We start from the raw sequence: 9,339 nt of genomic DNA, 5'->3' as shown, positions 1-9,339 counted from the left end.
CACATGCCAAGCGAACGCTCTACCAACTGAGCTACGCCCCATGCACGAGCAAACTGCGCTATTCCCCATTCTTTGCGACTCAGATGCGCACGGACACGATGGTTGGTTGGTTTGTAGCGGTGAAGGGAGCAGAGTACAAAGGCGCGGACCCGTTCATATACACAAAAGTTCCAAGTAGTTTCGATGCTCTGGTATTACAGATGCAAATTCCGTCTGTTTTTAACGTCTTAAATTGAAAGAGCCGTCACAAATTGCTCCGTTTTCACTCCTTGTCGACAATCATACAGCACCTGAGGTAACAAACACATCTCGAGCCCCATTGTGCACTCCATTATTCATGCCAACTCAGTGCCTCGCTCTTTACTACTGTGTACCAATGTTGTCGTCCAACTGCAAAACACTGGGCCACAACAAGTTTCGGCGTCTCCATTGCACTGCGCATACTACGAAACGCTCCCCAAACTTGGCACTCACCCTCGCAGCCGACTTTTCCGACTTTCCACGACGCTCACGCTAGTGACAGCATTATTTATAGTTCGACGTCGCGCCAAAGCGAATGAGCACATTTCGCCTACGGCTTAGGCCGCCCTCCTAGTGTGGCTGCTCGGTGTCTGCAGGCAGCGAGGGTCTGCAAGCTTCCTGTGTTCGCACCTATGTCACCTTTGCTTGCTTGTCAGAGACAGACTATCGCAAAACATACAACTCACTCCATGAATTGATTGAAACGGCATCTGTTATCAGCAGTCACAACTAGCAACACCAGTAGCAGCTGACTGCACACAAAGAATAGGAATGTGCAGTGGGATTTACGTGAACTCGGCGCAAGGCAGATCTTTCCGACATAGGCTTGAGAATCTTACGGGAACACTTGTACTGTTTCTAAATTAAGTGTAGGCGTGGGAGGAGGGTACTTCCTGCGCACTAATAACAGCACGCTTGTCAATTGTGGATGCTAATCATTCGCTTGTATCTTCCTAGACACATCTGCTGGTTGTGAATTATTCCACTTGCATATCAAGGTGCGCATGTAGGTGTGTTAAAAATGCTGGAGGCACTGGGTATTGATCCCAGTACCTCTCGCATACTAAGCGAGCGATCTACCATCTGAGCTACGCCCGCCCACCCGTAGACTAATGGTGCTACATACAGCCATATAGACGAAACAGACCCTTGCACTCCCATTATTCAGCAGACAAACACTACTCTCTATGTATCCGTTAGGGTGTCTTTCAGGTTTCGTGCATTCTGTATCGAATCGTAGTTGGCCACAATGAAAGTGGCACGTATAACGTCGAAAATAGAATTCGGACACCGCTCTGAGTAAGACCAACGTGTTGTCCACCCTCTATACTTCAATGAGGTTTAGCCGCGATACCTAAGACAGATCTGCACTCGATGACACCTCGATATCAGCCGGTCCCCACACTTACATCTTGCTCTCCTTACGTCAGTATACATCATATCAGTCTGTGACGCTGGCTTTGCAACATCTTGCGTGCCTTTAGGTTCGCCGCGACCAACACTTACCATGCACTGACCACAAAAAATGGAGGCGCCGCGGCTTGAACCCTGGACCTTTCACATGCGAAGCGAACGCTCTACCAACTGAGCTACGCCCCATGCACGAGCAAACTGCGCTATTCCCCATTCTTTGCGACTCAGATGCGCACGGACACGATGGTTGGTTGGTTTGTAGCGGTGAAGGGAGCAGAGTACAAAGGCGCGGACCCGTTCATATACACAAAAGTTCCAAGTAGTTTCGATGCTCTGGTATTACAGATGCAAATTCCGTCTGCTTTTAACGTCTTAAATTGAAAGAGCCGTCACAAATTGCTCCGTTTTCACTCTTTGTCGACAATCATACAGCACCTGAGGTAACAAACACATCTCGAGCCCCATTGTGCACTCCATTATTCATGCCAACTCAGTGCCTCGCTCTTTACTACTGTGTACCAATCTTGTCGTCCAACTGCAAAACACTGGGCCACAACAAGTTTCGGCGTCTCCATTGCCCTGCGCATACTACGAAACGCTCCCCAAACTTGGCACTCACCCTCGCAGCCGACTTTTCCGACTTTCCACGACGCTCACGCTAGTGACAGCATTATTTATAGTTCGACGTCGCGCCAAAGCGAATGAGCACATTTCGCCTACAGCTAAGGCCGCCCTCCTCGTGTGGCTGCTCGGTGTCTGCAGGCAGCGAGGGTCTGCAAGCATCCTGTGTTCGCACCTATGTCAACTGTGCTTGCTTGTCAGAGACAGACTATCGCAAAACATACAACTCACTCCATGAATTGATTGCTACGGCATCTGTTATCAGCAGTCACAACTAGCAACACCAGTAGCAGCTGACTGCACGCAAAGAATAGGAATGTGCAGTGGGATTTACGTGAACTCTGCGCAAGGCAGATCTTTCCGACATAGGCTTGAGAATCTTACGGGAACACTTGTACTGTTTCTAAATTAAGTGTAGGCGTGGGAGGAGGGTACTTCCTGTGCACTAATAACAGCACGCTTGTCAATTGTGGATGCTAATCATTCGCTTGTATCTTCCTAGACACATGTGCTGGCTGTGAATTATTCCACTTGCATATCAAGGTGCTCATGTAGGTGTGTTAAAAATTCTGGAGGTTCTGGGTATTGATCCCAGTCCCTCTCGCATACTAAGCGAGCGCTCTACCATCTGAGCTACGCCCGCACACCCGAAGACTAATGGTGCTACATACAGCCATATAGACGACACAGACCCTTGCACTCCCATTATTCATCAGACAAACACTACTCTCTATGTATCCGTTAGGGTGTCTTTCAGGTTTCGTGCATTCTGTATCGAATCGTAGTTGGCCACAATGAAAGTGGCACGTATAACGTCGAAAATAGAATTCGGACACCGCTCTGAGTAAGACCAACGTGTTGTCCACCCTCTAGACTTCAATGAGGTTAAGCCGCGATACCTAAGACAGATCTGCACTCGATGACACCTCGATAACAGCCGGTCCCCATACTCACATCTTGCTCTCCATACGTCAGTATACATCATATCAGTCTGTGACGCTGGCTTTGCAACATCTTGCGTGCCTTTAGGTTCGCCGCTACCAACACTTACCATGCACTGACCACAAAAAATGGAGGCGCCGCGGCTTGAACCCTGGACCTTCCACATGCCAAGCGAACGCTCTACCAACTGAGCTACGCCCCATGCACGAGCAAACAGCGCTATTCCCCATTCTTTGCGACTCAGATGCGCACGGACACGATGGTTGGATGGTTTGTAGCGGTGAAGGGAGCGGAGTACAAAGGGGCGGACCCGTTTATACACACAAAAGTTCCAAGTAGTTTCGATGCTCTGGTATTACAGATGCAACTTCCGTCTGTTTTTAACGTCTTAAATTGAAAGAGCCGTCACAAATTGCTCCGTTTTCACTCCTTGTCGACAATCATACAGCACCTGAGGTAACAAACACATCTCGAGCCCCATTGTGCACTCCATTATTCATGCCAACTCAGTGCCTCGCTCTTTACTACTGTGTACCAATCTTGTCATCCAACTGCAAAACATTGGGCCACAACAAGTTTCCGCGTCTCCATTGCACTGCGCATACTACGAAACGCTCCCCAAACTTGGCACTCACCCTCGCAGCCGACTTTTCCGACTTTCCACGACGCTCACGCTAGTGACAGCATTATTTATAGTTCGACGTCGCGCCAAAGCGAATGAGCACATTTCGCCTACGGCTTAGGCCGCCCTCCTAGTGTGGCTGCTCGGTGTCTGCAGGCAGCGAGGGTCTGCAAGCTTCCTGTGTTCGCACCTATGTCAACTGTGCTTGCTTGTCAGAGACAGACTATCGCAAAACATACAACTCACTCCATGAATTGATTGCTACGGCCTCTGTTATCAGCAGTCACAACTAGCAACACCAGTAGCAGCTGACTGCACGCAAAGAATAGGAATGTGCAGTGGGATTTACGTGAACTCGGCGCAAGGCAGATCTTTCCGACATAGGCTTGAGAATCTTACGGGAACACTTGTACTGTTTCTAAATTAAGTGTAGGCGTGGGAGGAGGGTGCTTCTTGCGCACTAATAACAGCACGCTTGTTAATTGTGGATGCTAATCATTCGCTTGTATCTTCCTAGACACATGTGCTGGCTGTGAATTATTCCACTTGCATATCAAGGTGCGCATGTAGGTGTGTTAAAAATTCTGGAGGTACTGGGTATTGATCCCAGTACCTCTAGCATACTAAGCGAGCGCTCTACCATCTGAGCTACGCCCGCACCCCCGAAGACTAATGGTGCTACATACAGCCATATAGACGACACAGACCCTTGCACTCCCATTATTTAGCAGACAAACACTACTCTCTATGTATCCGTTAGGGTGTCTTTCAGGTTTCGTGCATTCTGTATCGAATCGTAGTTGGCCACAATGAAAGTGGCACGTATAACGTCGAAAATAGAATTCGGACACCGCTCTGAGTAAGACCAACGTGTTGTCCACCCTCTAGACTTCAATGAGGTTAAGCCGCGATACCTAAGACAGATCTGCACTCGATGACACCTCGATAACAGCCGGTCCCCACACTTACATCTTGTTCTCCTTACGTCAGTATACATCATATCAGTCTGTGACGCTGGCTTTGCAACATCTTGCGTGCCTTTAGGTTCGCCGCGACCAACACTTACCATGCACTGACCACAAAAAATGGAGGCGCCGCGGCTTCAACCCTGGACCTTTCACATGCCAAGCGAAAGCTCTACCAACTGAGCTACGCCCCACGCACGAGCAAACTGCGCTATTCCCCATTCTTTGCGACTCAGATGCGCACTGAGACGATGGTTGGTTGGTTTGTAGCGGTGAAGGGAGCAGAGTACAAAGGCGCGGACCCGTTCATATACACAAAAGTTCCAAGTAGTTTCGATGCTCTGGTATTACAGATGCAAATTCCGTCTGTTTTTAACGTCTTAAATTGAAAGAGCCGTCACAAATTGCTCCGTTTTCACTCCTTGTCGACAATCATACAGCACCTGAGGTAACAAACACATCTCGAGCCCCATTGTGCACTCCATTATTCATGCCAACTCAGTGCCTCGCTCTTTACTACTGTGTACCAATGTTGTCGTTCAACTGCAAACCACTGGGCCACAACAAGTTTCCGCGTCTCCATTGCACTGCGCATACTACGAAACGCTCCCCAAACTTGGCACTCACCCTCGCAGCCGACTTTTCCGACTTTCCACGACGCTCACGCTAGTGACAGCATTATGTATAGTTCGACGTCGCGCCAAAGCGAATGAGCACATATCGCCTACGGCTTAGGCCGCCCTCCTAATGTGGCTGCTCGGTGTCTGCACGCAGCGAGGGTCTGCAAGCTTCCTGTGTTCGCACCTATGTCACCTGTGCTTGCTTGTCAGAGACAGACTATCGCAAAACATACAACACACTCCATGAATTGATTGCTACGGCATCTGTTATCAGCAGTCACAACTAGCAACACCAGTAGCAGCTGACTGCACGCAAAGAATAGGAATGTGCAGTGGGATTTACGTAAACTCGGCGCAAGGCAGATCTTTCCGACATAGGCTTGAGAATCTTACGGGAACACTTGTACTGTTTCTAAATTACGTGTAGGCGTGGGAGGAGGGTGCTTCCTGCGCACTAATAACAGCACGCTTGTCAATTGTGGATGCTAATCATTCGCTTGTATCTTCCTAGACACATCTGCTGGTTGTGAATTATTCCACTTGCATATCAAGGTGCGCATGTAGGTGTGTTAAAAATTCTGGAGGCACTGGGTATTGATCCCAGTACCTCTCGCATACTAAGCGAGCGCTCTACCATGTGAGCTACGCTCGCCCCCCCCCCCCCCCCCCCCGAAGACTAATTGTGCTACATACAGCCATATAGACGACACAGACCCTTGCACTCCCATTATTCATCAGACAAACACTACTCTCTATGTATCCGTTAGGGTGTCTTTCAGGTTTCGTGCATTCTGTATCGAATCGTAGTTGGCCACAATGAAAGTGGCACGTATAACGTCGAAAATAGAATTCGGACACCGCTCTGAGTAAGACCAACGTGTTGTCCACCCTCTAGACTTCAATGAGGTTAAGCCGCGATACCTAAGACAGATCTGCACTCGATGACACCTCGATAACAGCCGGTCCCCATACTCACATCTTGCTCTCCATACGTCAGTATACATCATATCAGTCTGTGACGCTGGCTTTGCAACATCTTGCGTGCCTTTAGGTTCGCCGCTACCAACACTTACCATGCACTGACCACAAAAAATGGAGGCGCCGCGGCTTGAACCCTGGACCTTCCACATGCCAAGCGAACGCTCTACCAACTGAGCTACGCCCCACGCACGAGCAAACTGCGCTATTCCCCATTCTTTGCGACTCAGATGCGCACGGACACGATGGTTGGTTGGTTTGTAGCGGTGAAGGGAGCAGAGTACAAAGGCGCGGACCCGTTCATATACACAAAAGTTCCAAGTAGTTTCGATGCTCTGGTATTACAAATGCAAATTCCGTCTGTTTTTAACGTCTTAAATTGAAAGAGCCGTCACAAATTGCTCCGTTTTCACTCCGTGTCGACAATTATACAGCACCTGAGGTAACAAACACATCTCGAGCCCCATTGTGCACTCCATTATTCATGCCATCTCAGTGCCTCGCTCTTTACTACTGTGTACCAATCTTGTCGTCCAACTGCAAAACACTGGGCCACAACAAGTTTCCGCGTCTCCATTGCACTGCGCATACTACGAAACGCTCCCCAAACTTGGCACTCACCCTCGCAGCCGACTTTTCCGACTTTCCACTACGCTCACGCTAGCGACAGCATTATTTATAGTTCGACGTCGCGCCAAAGCGAATGAGTACATTTCGCCTACGGCTTAGGCCGCCCTCCTAGTGTGGCTGCTCGGTGTCTGCAGGCAGCGAGGGTCTGCAAGCTTCCTGTGTTCGCACCTATGTCACCTGTGCTTGCTTGTCAGAGACAGACTATCGCAAAACATACAACTCACTCCATGAATTGATTGCTACGGCATCTGTTATCAGCAGTCACAACTAGCAACACCAGTAGCAGCTGACTGCACGCAAAGAATAGGAATGTGCAGTGGGATTTACGTGAACTCGGCGCAAGGCAGATCTTTCCGACATAGGCTTGAGAATCTTACGGGAACACTTGTACTGTTTCTAAATTAAGTGTAGGCGTGGGAGGAGGGTGCTTCCTGCGCACTAATAACAGCACGCTTGTCAATTGTGGATGCTAATCATTCGCTTGTATGTTCCTAGACACATGTGCTGGCTGTGAATTATTCCACTTGCATATCAAGGTGCTCCTGTAGGTGTGTTAAAAATTCTGGAGGCACTGGGTATTGATCCCAGTACCTCTCGCATACTAAGCGAGCGCTCTACAATCTGAGCTACGTCCGCCCCCCCGAAGACAAAGGGTGCTACATACAGCCATATAGACGACAGAGACCCTTGCACTCCCATTATTCAGCAGACAAACACTACTCTCTATGTATCCGTTAGGGTGTCTTTCAGGTTTCGTGCATTCTGTATCGAATCGTAGTTGGCCAAAATGAAAGTGGCACGTATAACGTCGGAAATAGAATTCGGTCACCGCTCTGAGTAAGACCAACGTGTTGTCCACCTTCTAGACTTCAATGAGGTTAAGCCGCGATACCTAAGACAGATCTGCACTCGATGACACCTCGATAACAGCCGGTCCCCACACTTACATCTTGCTCTCCTTACGTCAGTATACATCATATCAGTCTGTGACGCTGGCTTTGCAACATCTTGCGTGCCTTTAGGTTCGCCGTTACCAACACTTACCATGCACTGACCACAGAAAATGTAGGCGCCGCGGCTTGAACCCTGGACCTTTCACATGCCAAGCGAACGCTCTACCAACTGAGCTACGCCCACGCACGAGCAAACTGCGCTATTCCCCATTCTTTGCGACTCAGATGCGCACTGAGACGATGGTTGGTTGGTTTGTAGCGGTGAAGGGAGCAGAGTACAAAGGCGCGGACCCGTTCATATACACAAAAGTTCCAAGTAGTTTCGATGCTCTGGTATTACAGATGCAAATTCCGTCTGTTTTTAACGTCTTAAATTGAAAGAGCCGTCACAAATTGCTCCGTTTTCACTCCTTGTCGACAATCATACAGCACCTGAGGTAACAAACACATCTCGAGCCCCATTGTGCACTCCATTATTCATGCCAACTCAGTGCCTCGCTCTTTACTACTGTGTACCAATGTTGTCGTCCAACTGCAAAACACTGGGCCACAACAAGTTTCCGCGTCTCCATTGCACTGCGCATACTACGAAACGCTCCCCAAACTTGGCACTCACTCTCGCAGCCGACTTTTCCGACTTTCCACGACGCCCACGCAACGCTCACGCTAGTGACAGCATTATTTATAGTTCGACGTCGCCCCAAAGCGAATGAGCACATTTCGCCTACGGCTTAGGCCGCCCTCCTAGTGTGGCTGCTCGGTGTCTGCAGGCAGCGAGGGTCTGCAAGCTTCCTGTGTTCGCACCTATGTCACCTGTACTTGCTTGTCAGAGACAGACTATCGCAAAACATACAACACACTCCATGAATTGATTGCTACGGCATCTGTTATCAGCAGTCACAACTAGCAACACCAGTAGCAGCTGACTGCACGCAAAGAATAGGAATGTGCAGTGGGATTTACGTAAACTCGGCGCAAGGCAGATCTTTCCGACATAGGCTTGAGAATCTTACGGGAACACTTGTACTGTTTCTAAATTAAGTGTAGGCGTGGGAGGAGGGTGCTTCCTGCGCACTAATAACAGCACGCTTGTCAATTGTGGATGCTAATCATTCGCTTGTATCTTCCTAGACACATCTGCTGGTTGTGAATTATTCCACTTGCATATCAAGGTGCGCATGTAGGTGTGTTAAAAATTCTGGAGGCACTGGGTATTGATCCCAGTACCTCTCGCATACTAAGCGAGCGCTCTACCATGTGAGCTACGCCCGCCCCCCCGAAGACAAAGGGTGCTACATACAGCCATATAGACGACACAGACCCTTGCACTCCCATTATTCAGCAGACAAACACTACTCTCTATGTATCCGTTAGGGTGTCTTTCAGGTTTCGTGCATTCTGTATCGAATCGTAGTTGGCCAAAATGAAAGTGGCACGTATAACGACGAAAATAGAATTCGGTCACCGCTCTGAGTAAGACCAACGTGTTGTCCACCCTCTAGACTTCAATGAGGTTAAGCCGCGATACCTAAGACAGATCTGCACTCGATGACACCTCGATAACAGCCGGTCCC

At 49.1% G+C, this 9,339-nt stretch overlaps 1 non-coding gene across 1 annotated transcript; it reads right to left on the bottom strand.

Moving 5' to 3' along the window:
• Positions 1-7,876: 7,876 nt before the first annotated feature.
• On the bottom strand, positions 7,877-7,949 carry Trnaa-ggc (transfer RNA alanine (anticodon GGC)). Its single transcript has one exon. It is a non-coding gene; the product is annotated as a tRNA-Ala (tRNA).
• Positions 7,950-9,339: the final 1,390 nt, after the last annotated feature.

This window comes from Schistocerca gregaria, chromosome 10, assembly GCF_023897955.1.
Source record: "Schistocerca gregaria isolate iqSchGreg1 chromosome 10, iqSchGreg1.2, whole genome shotgun sequence".
In the NCBI taxonomy this organism is placed as follows: domain Eukaryota; kingdom Metazoa; phylum Arthropoda; class Insecta; order Orthoptera; family Acrididae; genus Schistocerca; species Schistocerca gregaria.
The sequence above is the reverse complement of the archived record's forward strand: the minus strand, read 5'-3'. Positions and strand labels throughout refer to the sequence as shown.